The sequence below is a fragment of the Erpetoichthys calabaricus genome, chromosome 13 (assembly GCF_900747795.2).
Source record: "Erpetoichthys calabaricus chromosome 13, fErpCal1.3, whole genome shotgun sequence".
In the NCBI taxonomy this organism is placed as follows: domain Eukaryota; kingdom Metazoa; phylum Chordata; class Cladistia; order Polypteriformes; family Polypteridae; genus Erpetoichthys; species Erpetoichthys calabaricus.
Window position 1 is genome coordinate 125,562,120 of NC_041406.2, and position 16,855 is coordinate 125,578,974.

The window sequence follows — 16,855 nt, forward strand, 5'->3', positions numbered from 1 at the left end:
TGGCGTCCTTCAACATCTGCAATAAGATGCTGCAGATGTTCTATCAGACGGTTGTGGCAAGCGCCCTCTTCTACGCGGTGGTGTGCTGGGGAGGCAGCATAAAGAAGAGGGATGCCTCCCGCCTGGAAAAACTGGTGAGGAAGGCAAACTCTATTGTAGGCACGGAGCTGGACAGTTTGATATCAGTGGCAGAGCAACAGGCACTGAGCAGGCTCCTGTCAATCATGGAGAATCCACTGCATCCACTGAACAGTATCATCTCCAGACAGAGGAGCAGCTTCAGCAACAGACTGCTGTCACTGTCCTGCTCCACTGACAGACTGAGGAGATCGTTCCTTCCCCACACTATGTGACTCTTCAATTCCACGGGGGGTAAACGTTAACACAATACAAGCTTATTGACTGTTATACCTGCCTTGCACTCTCCACCTTGCATTTTTTAATTTGCACTGCATTTTTATCACTCTTTAATTAATATTGTTTTTATCAGTATGCTGATGCTGGAGTATGTCATTAATAAAGTATCTATCTATCTATCTATCTATCTATCTATCTATCTATCTATCTATCTATCTATCTATCTATCTATCTATCTATCTATCTATCTATCTATCTATCTATCTATCTATCTATCTATCTATCTATCTATCTATCTATCTATCGTCTCTAAGTGTAAGTAGTTGTTTAAGGGAATGAATGGTGGAGCGTTTGATTTTATGGGAAAATTGGAGACAGAGACTCTTCATATTGTTCTGGCATTTGGTTGAAATTGACTGCTCATACCGGTTACTTCATGAAAGCAGGGGTGTTTAGATTAGTTTAGATTAGGTACACTTAATTAACCCCAAAGGGAAATTCAGACTCATACAACAGCAGAAGCATTAAAAAAACAAGGATACAGACTTACAGGACAAATAATACAGCCAATCAGTCAATTGATAAATAAATAAATGTATATTGTGTAGAAATTTAAAAATGAACTTAAAGAGTACATCAGGAGGAAGTATTAAATTGCTTGATAGCAGTGGGCAAAAAAGACTCCCAGAGGCAGTTCTTAGCACACCCTGGTGGAATGAGCCTGTTGCTAACAGTGGCTAAAAGTGCTCTAAGAGAGTGCCTCCTGGACAGGATGGAGAGAATTTTTCAAGATGACATCCAATTTTGCCACTATCCTCTTTCCCATAACAGCTTCCAATGTGTCCAGGGTTAGCCCTGTGGTGGAGCAGGCTTTCAGGCATTGTGCATTTTATGAGTTCAGGTTGCTTCTCCTGGAGACTGCAGTGTAGAAGACCATACTGGTAATGGACAGGTAGGACATTTCCAGTGGCTTGCTGCACACATCAAAAGACAGAATCTCCTTAGGAAGTATTGTCTGCTCTGGACCCTTCTTGTACTGCACCACTGTGTTGTCAGACCAAATTGTTTTTGTGGACCCCAAGGTATTTATAGCTCTGCACCACTTCCCTACCCTTCTCCTGAATGGTGACCGGTCTCAGAGAGCTCTTTTGTCTTGCTGATCTTGAGTTGCACAATACAAAGTCCTCCACAATCTTCCTGTACTCTGACTTATCTCCATTATTAATGCAGACTATGATGGAAGATTCGTCTGAAAATTTCTGTAGGTGGTAATTTGCAAAATTTACTTCAACAAAAAATAGATTACCATTTTTTATCACTCTGGTTCAATTTAAATCCTTTTATGACAGTAGTAATCAGCTTCTTAAGAATTTTGGCTTCTTTTTGTTAAACTTAACAATTTTAATCTTTCCATCCACACTTTTACAAAGCACTGAGAATTGTATTATACTGTATTCTGGATATCTGGCCCTAGAAGTTCAATCACCTCTACACCCTCAATTCTGTTCTGATTATTATAAAACAATAAATCCAGACAGGCTTCACCCCACGTTAGTGCTTTAACATACTTTGTTAAAAAACGGTCACTGATTACTTCTAAAAACTCCTGCTCTTGTGCTCCACCATTTGCAAGGTTATCCCAATTAATATTCGGATAGTTAAGTCTCCCATGAGTATAATATCCCCTTGTAAACTGGCCTTTTTAATATTACTAAAAAGAAATGTGTATTAAAATTAGTGTCTGCATTGGGTGGTCTATAACACACTATTAAAATAAGGCCTGTTTCCCTAATTGGTTTCCAGGCAATGCCACATGTCCTCACTAATGTGGGGCTCATCGTCCAACTGAAGAGGACTTGTGTTTAAATTCTGTTTGACATAAACAGCAACCCCACCTCCTTTTCTGTTCTGTCTATCCTTCCTAAAAATCTGTATCCCTCTATGTTATACTCATCCCAATGTCTGTTATTTAGCCAGGTTTCTATTATTGCTGTAATGTCATAATTATGCTTTGCTACATACAGCTCCAGATCAACTGCCTTATTTTTGATACTTCTAGCATTAAGGCAAGCTATTTTTAATGTGCTACTCCTCTTACATTTAAATGTTCGGTTAGAATTTACATTACTACTCATTTTTATTTTTATACTATTGTTTGTTCCTCCATGTACAGTTCTAAACCTGGCCTGTCCTAAACTCCCTGCCTCCCCATTCTCTAGTTTAAACAATCCTCGACTAGCCTACTCACATGCCTCCCCAATATATTGGTGCCCCTCCAGTTCAGATGTAAGTCCTCATGGTGGAACGGGTCCCATCTATTCCAAAAGTAGTCCCAATGCCCCAAAAACCTATACCCAGTTCGCTACTATAACATAGGCCCACCAACTCCTCCAGCTCAGTGACCCTGAGCTCAAGGTGCTAAATCAGTTGGCATCTCCTGCAGATATATCCCCCATAGAACACATACTGTCATCTAAAAAGTCCAACATCGAACAGAACTTGCATTGCACTGGCCTCGTTATTAAAATTTGATTTAACTATTTTACATGTTCTGGCCCCTTAAGCTCCTGTAATATTCTCCCTCTCAACTACTTGCTGTTTGTCTTTCTATGAGGTTAACTTTACCCTTTTCTGTCTGTTCACCTAACTCTGCTCTCTTCTTATTCCTTACTTAAACAGTCTCCACTTGCATCATGTATATTTCCCCGTATTAATGAACCCTTACACTGTCGCCCACATAACTGCTCTACTTCCAGACCACTAAGAACTGTTCAATCTAAAATAAATAAATACATAAAATTTGCGTAGTGCCTGATCAGGTGTTTTAATGATGGCCACTTTCCCACACACCACTGAGCCTTCCCCTTCATTGCTTTAAAGTCAGCCGTGGCCTTTTTTTAAACTAAGGAATCACTGTTTCTGTTGCGCCTTTGAAGTATAATTACCACAACTAACAAAGAACTTTCTCCCTGTTAAGTAAGACTCAGACCAATTTAAGATATTGCTAGAGAGGCCCAACCACAGACTAAAATGATTTATAAGAATATTGTGATCAATGGTATTAAATGCTGCACTCAGATCTAAGAGGACGAGAACGGAAAAAAAGGCCTCTGTCTGCATTAACCACAAGTCATTTACTACTTTAACCAGACTGAAACTTATCAAGAATAGCATGTTTATTCAAGTGATCATTTAGCTGAGTAATGACTGCTTTTTCCAGAATTTTACTTAAGACTAGAATTACCAGAGCCTACGAGAAAACTCTTAAATCCGGCCCACCTTAAATCCGTTCGCACCTCTCCGTCAGCGTCTTTTGTCCTGTAAATGTGCAGATTAAGACAAGCAGCAAGCAGCCTGCTATTCCATCCCCCCACTGTCACAGACCATGCACAATGTTCTCCCAGCTCATGCCTTGATTGATTATTTGGGAGTGAAGTGCTGGAGTTTTCGAGTGGAATAGATCATTATTTGGAACACATGCATTTCATGTGTGTTCCATTTCTACAGTAATCTGTGTAAACACATTGTTAAAACAGAAACTTTTTCATATTTTAGTAATAAATGTTAGAAAATGTAGGCATAAACTATAGAATGTGTGAAGCCTGAAGTCCAAAGATCAAATAAACACTTTCACAAAAGGTTCAAGGATGATACAACAGCTTTCGTGGCATAGCAGTAAGATTTGCTGACTTGTAATCAAGAGTCCCCAGTTCGTTCCCAACTGCCTCCTATATTTGCCATTTTCAGTACTGAACTGCTCTTATCTATACTAATTAATAAAAGGCAAAGCCCTCACTGACTCACTGACTGACTGACTGACTCATCACTAATTCTGCAACTTCCCGTGTAGGTGGAAGGCTGAAATTTGGCAGGCTGATTCCTTACAGCTTACTTACAAAAGTTAGGCAGGTTTCATTTCGAAATTCAACGCGTAATGGTCATAACTGGAACCTCTTTTTTCACAATATACTGTAATGGATGGCAGCTCGATGGCCGTGGGAGGAGGAGTTGAGTGTCACGTCATCACGCCTCCCACGTAATCATGTGAAAAGACTGTGAACGCAGTAGGGAGAAATGAAGGAGGAGCCGCAAGCAGCAAAGAACAAAAAATTCATTAAACAATTGAGAAGGGAGCGAAACAATAAGAAGCGAACGAGTAAAGCATACAAGCATCTTCATAAGGGAAACAAAGCACGGTGTAAAACGTAAGTTTAAATTAAGTTTATAGAAACACTCCCGCTGCGGATTGCAATAACATATTCGCGAGATAAAAGAACGCAGTAGGGAGAAATGAAGGATGAGCCGCAAGCAGCGAAGAACAAAAAATTCATTAAACAATTGAGAAGGGAGCGAAACAATAAGAAGCGAGCGAGTGAAGCATACAAGCATCTTCATAAGGGAAACAAAGCACGGTGTAAAATGTAAGTTTAAATTAAGTTTATAGAAACGCTCCCGCTGCGGATTGCAATAACATATTCGCGAGATAAAAGTTTAATGAGAAGACACGAGGTATAAACGAACCACACGCCGTAGCGCAACGTTAGGGGCTTCACCTCTGGCGCTGACGTTCAAGATTCGATTCCCGAGAGCGGATGCAGTGAGTGTGTACGCCTGATGAGTCCAGAATTAGGGAGAAACACGTGTAGCATACTCTGCATTATTTGAAAGTAAACTATTAAAACCATTCTATGATCTGCTTCTCGCAACTGAAAGACGGCACATGGCGGATGTTAGCCGACTTGCTGACCGCAACGTTAGGGGCTTCAACTCTGGCGCCGCAAACAGCGAAGAACAAAAAATTCATTAAACAATTGAGAAGGGAGTGAAACAATAAGAAGCGAGCGAGTGAAACATACAAGCATCTTCATAAGGGAAACAAAGCACGGTGTAAAACGTTAGTTTAAATTAAGTTTATAGAAACGCTCCCGCTGTGGATTGCAATAACATATTCGCGAGATAAAAGAACGCAGTAGGGAAAAATGAAGGAAGAGCCGCAAACAGCGAAGAACAAAAAATTCATTAAACAATTGAGAAGGGAGCGAAACAATAAGAAGCGAGCGAGTGAAGCATACAAGCATCTTCATAAGGGAAAAAAGCACGGTGTAAAACGTAAGTTTAAATTAAGTTTATAGAAACGCTTCTGGGAACAGAAAGAGGGCACGTGGCGGACGTAAGGCGACTTGCTGACAAACCACAAGCGTGACCTGGCAGGTAACCACCCATACAATCAGATTGTGATTCAGAAAACGAATGCCATGAATGTAATTACCACGATCTACATACTGTCAAATAAACGAAACACACGCCGTAGCGCGACAGCTGTGAAAAGGGAGCTTCACAAAAAAACAGATCCTTAACAAATTGTTATTGGTATATTTTCGATCCGTTTAAAAAGGTTTTCTTTTCTTCTTAATAAAAAATTAAAAGCAGTACTTCGCCGCAACGAAGCGCAAGAATTTGGCTATATATATCTGCTTCTCGCAATTGAAAGAGGGCACGTAGCGGATGTTACAATCAGATTGTGATTCAGACTAGGAATGCAATGAATGTAATTACCCCGATCTACATACAAGACGAAAGTCTTGCAACATTCAAAGATGATGGTTTGGGATAAGTACACCATGGAACATAAAAGAGCTTATGAAGCCTTGAACCGAAAAAAGCAAGATCTCAGAGATCGTAAAAAAAAAAAAAGGAGGAAATGTCGTTTTACTCGCTGTAGATTTTAGTCAAACATTGCCAGTTATTCCACGAGGGAGACCAGCAGATGAACTCAACGCGTGTTTAAAATCCATGCTTCTCCCACAGTCGGTTATATGTCGCGTGTTCTCGGGTAGGTACACCAAAAAATGTATACATTTAAGCATGTAATGGGCAAACAAAAAATGAGGTATACCCGAAGGCACTGCAGTAGTACTCAATGTAACTTTACTTCTTAAATGTTATTGTTTTACTGTTTAATAATTTATACGCTTCTTATATGTTGTTCAAATTCTTTTATCAAAATACCAGTGACAGCGCAATGCACGATAACATGGAGTGAATACACCATACGCATCCGCCCACGGCCGCCCTGGTGTGCGCAGATAGGAGTTGATTCTACAATAAAATAAAATAAAGATAAAAAGAGTAATACAATCATCACCCATAAAGCAGATAGCAGACGTGACGTACTATATGTGTACCAGATTTCAAGTCAATAGGTGAAACGGTTCGCGAGCTACAGGTGATTTAAAATCCTGGACAGACAAATGAATAGCCACAGTAGCAAATTATAGAAGAAGATTTTACTGTTTAATAATTTTTATTTATATGAAATGTGCTTCTTATATATTACTTCATATTCTCATATGATAATGATGTTAATGTTGTTTATATTGATTTCTATGTTATTGTAAGTGCATGTATGTGTGTATATGTATGTATGTATGTATGTATGTATATATATATATATATATATATATATATATATAATAATATATGTGTATATGTATATATAATATATGTATATATATATATATGATATATCTGTATATGTGTGTATATATATATATATATATATATATATATGGTTGAAATAGTTTACACAAGCGTTACCTGGTAGGTAACCACCCATACAATCAGATTGTGACACAGACTACGAATGCCGTGAATATATATATATATATATATATATATATATATATATATATATATATATATATATAATATATGTGTATATGAGTGTGTATATATATATATATGTGTATATGTGTGTGTGTATATATATAATGTGTGTGTGCGTGTGTGTGTGTATATATATATATATATATATATATATATATATATATGTATATATATATATATATATATATATAATATATGTGTATATGTATATACTGTATATATGACAGCAACACTCATAACAATGACAACACAATTACATTGACAATCATGTTACATTATTTTTAAAATGTTTCCTTTACTTTTTCATAACCTCTTTAACACACTACTTCTCCGCTGAGAAGCGCGGGTATTTTGCTAGTTGTTAATATTATATACATTTGGTGTGTGTCTGTAACAGCTGCTGTACATTTATAGGACTTGTAAAAGTTACCTTTTTTCACTTTTATTCTCTCAGTCACGACCACGATGCATACTATAGCCCCCCCCACCCCTCCCCCCACTCAGGGATCTGACACTGTTACTTTTTATCTGAAACTGGGAAAAACTGTAGATGTGAGTGGTGTTTTGAGGTAATGGAACTGGACATTCTCTGATCTGGAGGGATAAAAGACATTGGTATATATGATATTTGGAAAAACTCATTTTATGACCCTTATAGTACATTTCAGAAAACATCGTGGCACGGATGCAACATTATTCATATTATTCATATTCATTCGTATAGCATCTTGCGGTAGTAATCAATGACCACGTGTTTCACGTGTTTTTTTTCCTCGATCTTGCCAGTCCCCACATGTTGCTGTATGGTGATGTTTCTTTTGTACTCCAGGACATGCAGAGGAAAGAATAGTACAGAGGTTAGTTCAGCGCTATATGCAATCATCAGATTCAAATGTTAACAGTTTTCACACATGCAAGAACCGTCCTTCCTACATTTACGACACGTGTACCTGTTGCAATGTGCACACTTCTCTCTGTGCTGTGGTTTCTATTACACACCTGAAAGAAAGAGACAATATATGTGACATTTTGAAGAAATAATGTTATGACATGAATTGTACCAATCAGAAAACATCATTGCACTAATGCAATATTATTTGAAAACGAACAGCGTCAGATTGGGTGTGAATTTATTTTGGCGCTGTTACTTAGAGTCAGATCAGGAGAGGCGGTTGGCTGGTGTTAGAGCATGATCATGATTGAGAGAATAAAATCTCTCTCTCTTTCTCCCATATATTCATCTCTTACTTTTTTTTTTCTCCGTGCTGCGCAAGCATGTACAGGGACCACTGAGAAAAGAAGTGTTCATGGCTCACCTTGCAGAGGAACTTCGTCGTCGCATCTTACTAGAAAAGGCGATGGAAAAAGAAAAGGATGATGCAACATCGACAAGCTACTGTTCCATGACAGCTGCTTCCCCAGGAAAGTAAACTGAGTCAGTGTCAAGTGCCCTTTCAATGCAATAGAAACCACAGCATAGAGGGAAGTGTGCGCATTGCAACAAGTACACACGTCGTAAATGTAGGAAGGACGGTTCTTACAGCACGGAGAAAAAGAGAAAGAGACAAATATATGGGACATTGGGTATAAATTTATGGTACTTGTAAAAGATAGCTTTTTTCAGCTTTATTCTCTCAATCACGATCACACTCTAACATCAGATCCCCACCCACCCCACCCCGCCTCTCCTGATCTGACTCTAAGTAACAGTGCCAGCATAAATTCACACCTGATCGAACAACGATTCTTCAAAATGTCACATACTGTATATTGTCTCTTTCTTTCAGGTGTGTAATAGAAACCACAGCACAGAGAGAAGTGTGCGCATTGCAACAGGTACACGTGTCGTAAATGTAGGAAGGACGGTTCTTGCATGTGTGTTAACATTTGAATCTGATGATTGCATATAGCGCTGAACTAACCTCTGTACTATTCTTTCCTCTGCATGTCCTGGAGTACAAAAGAAACATCACCATACAGCAACATGTGGGGACTGGCAAGATCGGGGAAAAAAAAACACTCGAAACATGTGGTCAGTGATTACTACCGCAAGATGTTAAGCGAATGAATATGAATAATATGAATAATGTTGCATCCATGCCACAATGTTTTCCAAAATGTACTATAAAGGTCATAAAATGAATTATTCAAAGTATCATATATACCAATGTCTTTTATCCCTCCAGATCAGAGAATGTCCAGTTCCATTGCCTCAAAACACCACTCACATCTACAGTTATTCCCAGTTTCAGATAAAAAGTAACAGCGTCAGATCCCTGAGTGGGGGGGGGGGGTTGTGGTAGTATGCATCGTGGTCGTGACTGAGAGAGTATAAGTGAAAAAAAAAGGTAACTTTTACAAGTCCTATAAATGTACAGCTGTTGTTACAGACACAAACCAAATGTATGTGTGTACTGTATAATATTGACATTAAAACGGTAAATACAGGAGACAGTCAGGATCGAACCGGGGACTCTTGATTACAAGTCAGCAAATCTTACCGTTACACCACAAAAGCTGTTGTAGCATCCTTGAACCTTTTGTGAAAGTGTTTATTTCATCTTTGGACTTCAGGCTTCACACATTCTATAGTTTATGCCTACATTTTGTAACATTTATTACAACCCCAATTCCAATGAAGTTGGGACGTTGTGTAAAACATAAATAAAATAGAATACAATGATTTGCAAATCCTTTTCAACCTATATTCAATTGAATACACTACAAAGACAAGATATCAAATGTTCAAACTGATAAACTTTATTCTTGTTTTGCAATTCTTCACTCATTTTGAATTTGATGCCTGCAACACGTTCCAAAAAAGCTGGGACAGGGGCATGTTTACCACTGTGTTATATCACCTTTCCTTTTAACAACACTCAATAAGCATTTGGGAACTGAGGACACTAATTGTTGAAGCTGTGTAGGTGGAATTCTTTCCCATTCTTTCTTGATGTACAACTTCAGTTGCTCAACAGTCCAGGGTCTCCGTAGTCGTATTTTGCGCTTCATAATGCGCCACACATTTTCAATAAGAGACAGGACTGGACTGCAGGCAGGCCAGTCTAGTACCCGCATTCTTTTACTACGAAGCCACACTGTTGTAACACATGCAGAATGTGGCTTCAAAATTGTCCTGCTGAAATAAGCAGGGATGTCCCTGAAAAAGACATCGCTTGGATGGCAACATATGTTGCTCCAAAACCTGTATGTACCTTTCAGCATGAATGGTGCCTTCACAGATGTGCAAGTTACCCATGCCATGGGCACTAACACACCCCCATACCATCACAGATACTGGCTTTTGAACTTTGAGCTGATAACAATCCAGATGGTCCTTTTCCTCTTTGGCCCAGAGGACACGATGTCCATGATTTCCAAAAACAATTTGAAATGTGGACTCGTCAGACCACAGCACACTTTTCCACTTTGCGTCAGTTCATCTCAGATGAGCTCAGGCCCAGAGAAGCCGGCGGCGTTTCAAGGTGTTGTTGATATATGGCACTTCGCTTTGCATGGTAGAGTTTTAACTTGCACTTGTAGATGTAGCGACGAACTGTGTTAACTGACAATGGTTTTCTGAAGTATTCCTGAGCCCACGTGGTAATATCCTTTACAGAATGATGTCAGTTTTTAATGCAGTGCCGCCTGCGGGATCGAAGGTCACGGGCATCCAGTGTTGGTATTCGGCCTTGCCGCTTACGTGCAGAGATTTCTCCAGATTCTCTGAATCTTTTGATGATATTATGGACAATAGATGATGAAATCCCTAGATTCCTTGCAATTGTACGTTGAGAAACGTTCTTAAACTGCTGGACTATTTGCCCACGCAGTTGTTCACAAAGTGGTGAACCTCGCCCCATCCTTGCTTGTGAACGACTGAGCCTTTTGGGAATGCTCCTTTTATACCCAATCATGACAAACACCTGTTTCCAATTAACCTGTTCACCTGTGGAATGTTCAAAACAGGTGTTTTTTGAACATTCCTCAACTTTCCCAGTCTTTTGTTGCCCCTGTCCCCAGCTTTTTTGGAATGTGTTGCAGGCATCAAATTCAAAATGAGTGAAGATTTGCAAAACAACAATTAAGTTTATCAGTTTGAACATTCAATATCTTGTCTTCGTAGTGTATTCAATTGAATATAGGTTGAAAAGGATTTGGAAATCTTTGTATTCTGTTTTTATTTACATTTTACACAACATCCCAACTTCATTTTAATTGGGGTTGTACTAAAATATGAAAAAGTTCCTGTTTTAACAATGTGTTTACACAGATTACTGTAGAAACTGCACACACATGAAATGCATGTGTTCCAAATAATGATTTATTATTTCCACTCTAAAACACCAGCACTACACTCCCAGATAATCAATCAAGGCATGAGCTGGGAGAACATTGTGCACGTTTTGCGACGGTGGGGGATGGAATAGCAGGCTGCTTGCTGTCTTGTCTTTTTCATTTACAGGAACAAAAGATGCTGACAGAGAGATGCGAATGGATTTAAGGTGGGCCGGATTTATGAATTTTCTCGTAGGCTCTGGTAATTCTAGTGTTAAGAAAGGTAGGTTAGAAATAGGTCTAAAAATGTCAAAAACAGAGAAGTCAAGACCCCCATATATAATGATGACTTTACTAAGTCAAGCACACTATCAATTAGCACATCAGATACTTCTTTGAAAAAGCTTGTTGGCACTGGGTCAAAGACACCGGTGGAGGGTTTCAGCAGATAAATTATTCTGTATAGATTGGGTAAATCTATCCTGGTGAAAGAATTTAATTTGCTTTAATAGGATCAGTATTGGGGGGATATACTATATTATTTCTAATATAATTAATTTTGTGTTTAAAAATATAGCAAAAACCTCACAAGTTTCACTGGTAGTTTTTTGGAGGCATTCCTTTGAGTGACCTGGGTTTAGCAAATGATCAATTGTAGAGAATAAACCTCTTGGATTACCAATATTATTATTTATAATTTTAGAGAAGTAGCATCACCTCTCTAGATGGACTATGTTGTTGTATTCCATTATTTTAGCCTTAAGTATTTCATAGTGAACTATCAATATAGTTTTTCTCCATTTATGTTCAGTTCTCTGGCACTTTTTCATGAGCTAATAGTGCTGGAGGATTTTTTAACTATGCTTTTCAGGAGTGACTATGTCAGCGGCAGCTCTCACTTTAGCATTAAAATTTTCCACCTTACTACTGTATTTACATTATTATCACTATTGTAGTAAGCACTATAAACTGACAGGTTGTTTAAAAAGTTAGAACATGTTGAAGGTGCAGATGTATCAAAATAGTATTTTTTGAACAATACGCTTCTCATTAGTTGCAGCTATCAGTATTTCTGCATTAAATAATATGAAAATATGGTCTGATAAAATGATATCCTCGATCTGCCTCACATCAACTTTTAACCCTTCAGTAATCATTAAATCTAGCCAGTGTGGGCAGGCTAATGTGCTGGCTCAGATCAAAAGAGTGAAGGAGGTTCATAAATTCTTTTGCTTTCAGGTCACACTGGTTATCGATATGAAAATTAAAATCACCAACAAACAGAAACCTGTCATAGTTAGTTATTATAATTGGTACTAAGTCTGAGAATTCCTCAATGAAAGATGCACGTACAATACTAGAGACTAAGAAAACTTGCACTATGCAGTCCCTGCATTGATGGATTGAAGACAGTACCCCAGATGTCCACATGACCATCACCATCAAATTCTTTCATGTTAAGCCTGAACACCATGAGGACCGATTTAGATAATTTATGTTAGGCAGAATGCCTAATTGGGGCTGGATGGTCTCCTGGCCCTTCTGGAGGTTATTTTTTTCTGTCCTCTTGGCCATGTAACCTTACTTTATTCTTTGCTACTTAGTATTGCCTAATTTTATTTTTGTTTCATATAAACATTTTTTTCTCCATCTTGTAGAGCACTTTGAGCTACACTTTTTATATGAAAACGTTCTATATAAACAAATGTTGTTGCTGTTTCTATTACTTATTAACTATTTATTGCTAAGATGCAGTTATTTACTTACAGATGCCAGTATCAGTAACGCTGCTTTCTGTCCTGCCTCATTGATGCTAGTTCAAGTACAAATAACAAGTAGCAAGTACACGTAACAAGAAACTTTTCCAAGCACACCCCCAAACACACAGCTACTTTTGCTCCTGTGTGGGCAAAAAAAAAGCAAAAAACCCTTCTAAAGGGAAAAAAGCTTTAGAAACTCCAGCACTGTTCCTTAATGGCAACCAAAGCACAAGTTTATAGGAGCAAAATTAATTTTTTAAATTAACCGTCACACCACAGAAAACAGAAAAACTCTCTGCAAGTCTCAGCTGCCTCTCTCAATTGCAAAGGTGACTTCAGCACGTACTTTCAGCACGTCAGCACTTGTTATCATCCTGATCTGCATTGAAATGTGTAGTCCTGAAAAAAAATCAATGAATAAATAATTTAAATAATCTGACTTTTGTTGAACATGCAAGGAAGAGTTTCTGTGTACTCCGTACTATTACTCCTACTGCTACTGAATGAATGCTCTTATAAAGACACTTACCATAAAAAGCTGATGGGTTCCCACTCAGAACAGGATTTAATCCCTTTGAACATTATCTGAATGACAAGAGGGCTAATTCTCTGGTGACCATCACATTACTTACAGTAAATGTCCTTCTCTGCATCTGACACAAAACTTGTTTGTCTTTGAAAAACATAAAAGTGCATTTGGAGGAGAGAATTCTCTCGCCCCCACATTTAACTAAATACTCTTCTTTTCTTTATTTGGGACCAGATTCCTCTGTTTTCTCCCTAGATAATTAACTTCAATGATGAGTGGAAATTGTGTTTTTTTAACATCTTTGTAAGATATTATTTTAAAATTTAGTAGTTTAACACTGCGGTGGGTTGGCACCCTGCCCGGGATTGGCTCCTCCCTTGTGCCCTGTGTTGGCTGGGATTAGCTCCAGCAGACCCCCGTGACCCTGTGTTTGGATTCAGCGCGTTGGAAAATGGATGGATGGATGATAGTTTAACATTTTTTTTCTCATAGACATCATAAGATCCAGCATCAGTGACAGACCTGGCACAGTAAAGAGTCAACATTGCTAGCCAACATTTTAACAGAGTGTAAAATAGACAGACACTGACTTACCATTCCCTTAAGATTGTTGTCCCGAAAGGTTTATTTTTTTCTAGTTAAGAGTTTTTTACCTCTATTGGTAAAATGTCTTAGCTTAAAATGCTTAAGATATTAAGCATTATAAATAGGCATTATTATTAATACTAGCTATGTAACCTATCGAAGACAGGTAACAGAATAAATTAAGAATTATTTTAATATTTGGTATCTTTTGTGTTACATGTACTTTCAGCATTTCTCCTACAACTTTCCTTGTATTACGCCTCGTTAGTGTTTAGTGACTCAATATTGCTGGCTATGTTTTTCAGTTTATTGTCATTGAAATGCTGCATTTTAACGCTTTTTTTGTAGAAAAAAAAATGGTCATAATCAGAAATTAAACTTTGCATCCCAACATATCGTGTCATCAGCCCTACCACTTAGCCACCAAAGCCAAACTGACCAACCAGATTGTTCAGAAAGACTGGACACACACACACACACACATACGCACACGCACGCACACACACACACACACACACGTACAGTAGTGATTTATTATATAGTAGATGTTATGTACTATTAGAATTATGAGCTATAAAAATATACTTTAAATGTACATACATATTCCTTATATAGTATGTCTTTTTGCAAATACTACATTTAACACAATTTTTTGTGTTAAATTGCACAGTATTGCTGTGATTTTACTGAAATTATGTTGCCTTAACTGTATTATACCTGCAAATATGGGCATCATTTTAACCAGGACATAATAAAAATTGCAAAATAAAAATAGGTTTCATTCAGCTGAACCAAAAATACAGTATTCACACTATAAGTAGTTTTGCGGGCAAAATGGCCAGAGCCCTTACCTGGCCAGGATCCCCTGAGTATAGAAGGACTGGGGGAGGACAGCCCCCCTGGTTTCCAGCAGGGCCATGGGTTGTGAGCATGGAAGCCCTGCAGGGTCCCGCGGCCACCACCAGGGGGCAGCTGGACTTTTTTTTTTTATTTTATTGATTTTATTAAAATCAAATAACATCCATCCATCCATTATCCAACCTGCTATATCCTAACTACAGGGTCACGGGGGTCTGCTGGAGCCAATCCCAGCCAACACAAGGAGCAAGGCAGGAAACAAACCCCGGGCAGGGCGCCAGCATTCCATACAAATAAATAAACTTTTACAAAAATAGGTTCGAAACAAATCAACCCCCACCCCTGAGAAAGAGAGCTAGGCCAGCAGAGTACAACTTTAAGGTAGTAAAAATAAGTAAATAGATAAATTAATAAATGAATAAAGATAAATGGAGTAAATAAAAAAAAAGAGGGGAGAGAATCTGCTTCCTCAATTTAAATTCTTATTCTAAAATGTTATTGATTAGATCCTGCCAAGTTTTGAAAATGTTTTGTACAGATCCTCTAAGTGTGAATTTGATTTTTTCCAGTTTCAAATAGTATATAACATCAGTAACCCACTGACTCAAAAGAGGTGAGTTAGGATTCTTCCAGTTGAGCAAGAAAAGTCTACGTGCTAATAGTGTAGTAAAGGCAATAACAGTTTGTTTGTCCTTCTCTACTTTAAGCCCTTCTGAGGCACCTGGACTTTTACAGGGCCGTATTTGGCAGCACTTCCGCCACACCCGAAAGTGCTGCTGAAAGAAGCTTGTTGGGCACCTGGAGTCCTTCCGGGTGCCCTGTTAAAGGAGCCAGTCACCACCACTCAAGGCCTGAGTCAGGAGGAAGTGGATGAAGCTCTTGAAGAGGAGTGGAGGTGGAAGGACTGGCAGCAAAGAAGGGACTGTGCTCTGTGCTTTACTTTGTGCTGTGGAAGGCAATAAACTGTGCGCTATGTGGAAAAACCTGTGCGTCCTGCCTGTCTGTGTCGCGGTTAGCAGGGCTGTATGCGCCCCGGCATCATAGCAGTTTTCATAACACAAGTTCGTAATTTAAAATTAACCAAAAAAACAGTTTCAGACAATTGCAACTTACTCTCATTTTACTATTGATTAAATGCAAATATAATTCTGCTAAAGTCACTAAAAAATAATTCAAGTTTTCTCGTATTTATTGCAATGCAGTCTTAACAGTGATGAGCTCACAGAAAAACTCTCTCAATAATATTTGCAAATTGTTAAAAATTCTGATCAGTTCAGTTTATTCTTATGTAGCACTCCTGGCTGAATACAGACTCAGAGCAGTTACACAGGTTTACAAATATATTAAAGTGACAATACTTAACCATGTACGTACTGTAATTTAAAATCATACTGTGCAAGACAGATGAATAGCTGGATTTATGCATTACGAGATGACTTCTTTAATGTTTATTAGTAATAACAATATTCATCCCAGTCTATTTTTCCAAAAGTAGCATGCCACACAAAACAGTATGTTTTAAAACTACATTTCTATTAAATGAAGGTTGATATAGAAATATCCCCAAGCATTTTCTTCCTAATCTGTCTTCTTTTGTATTTATAATCTGTAGCATATTTCACTGTGCCGCTCCATGACCTTTACATGAATAAAGGTTCCTTTTTGTTTGTGACCTTTGACAAAGGTCATGTATTGAGAAACATTATTAAATAGTGGTTGCAACAGATGCTTTCAAAGTGGCATTTTCAACACACTGCAGTAATCACTAAGCAAGTGCAATTTAACACTCAAAGTGCCTTTTCAAATTCATCTTTCAATCTTA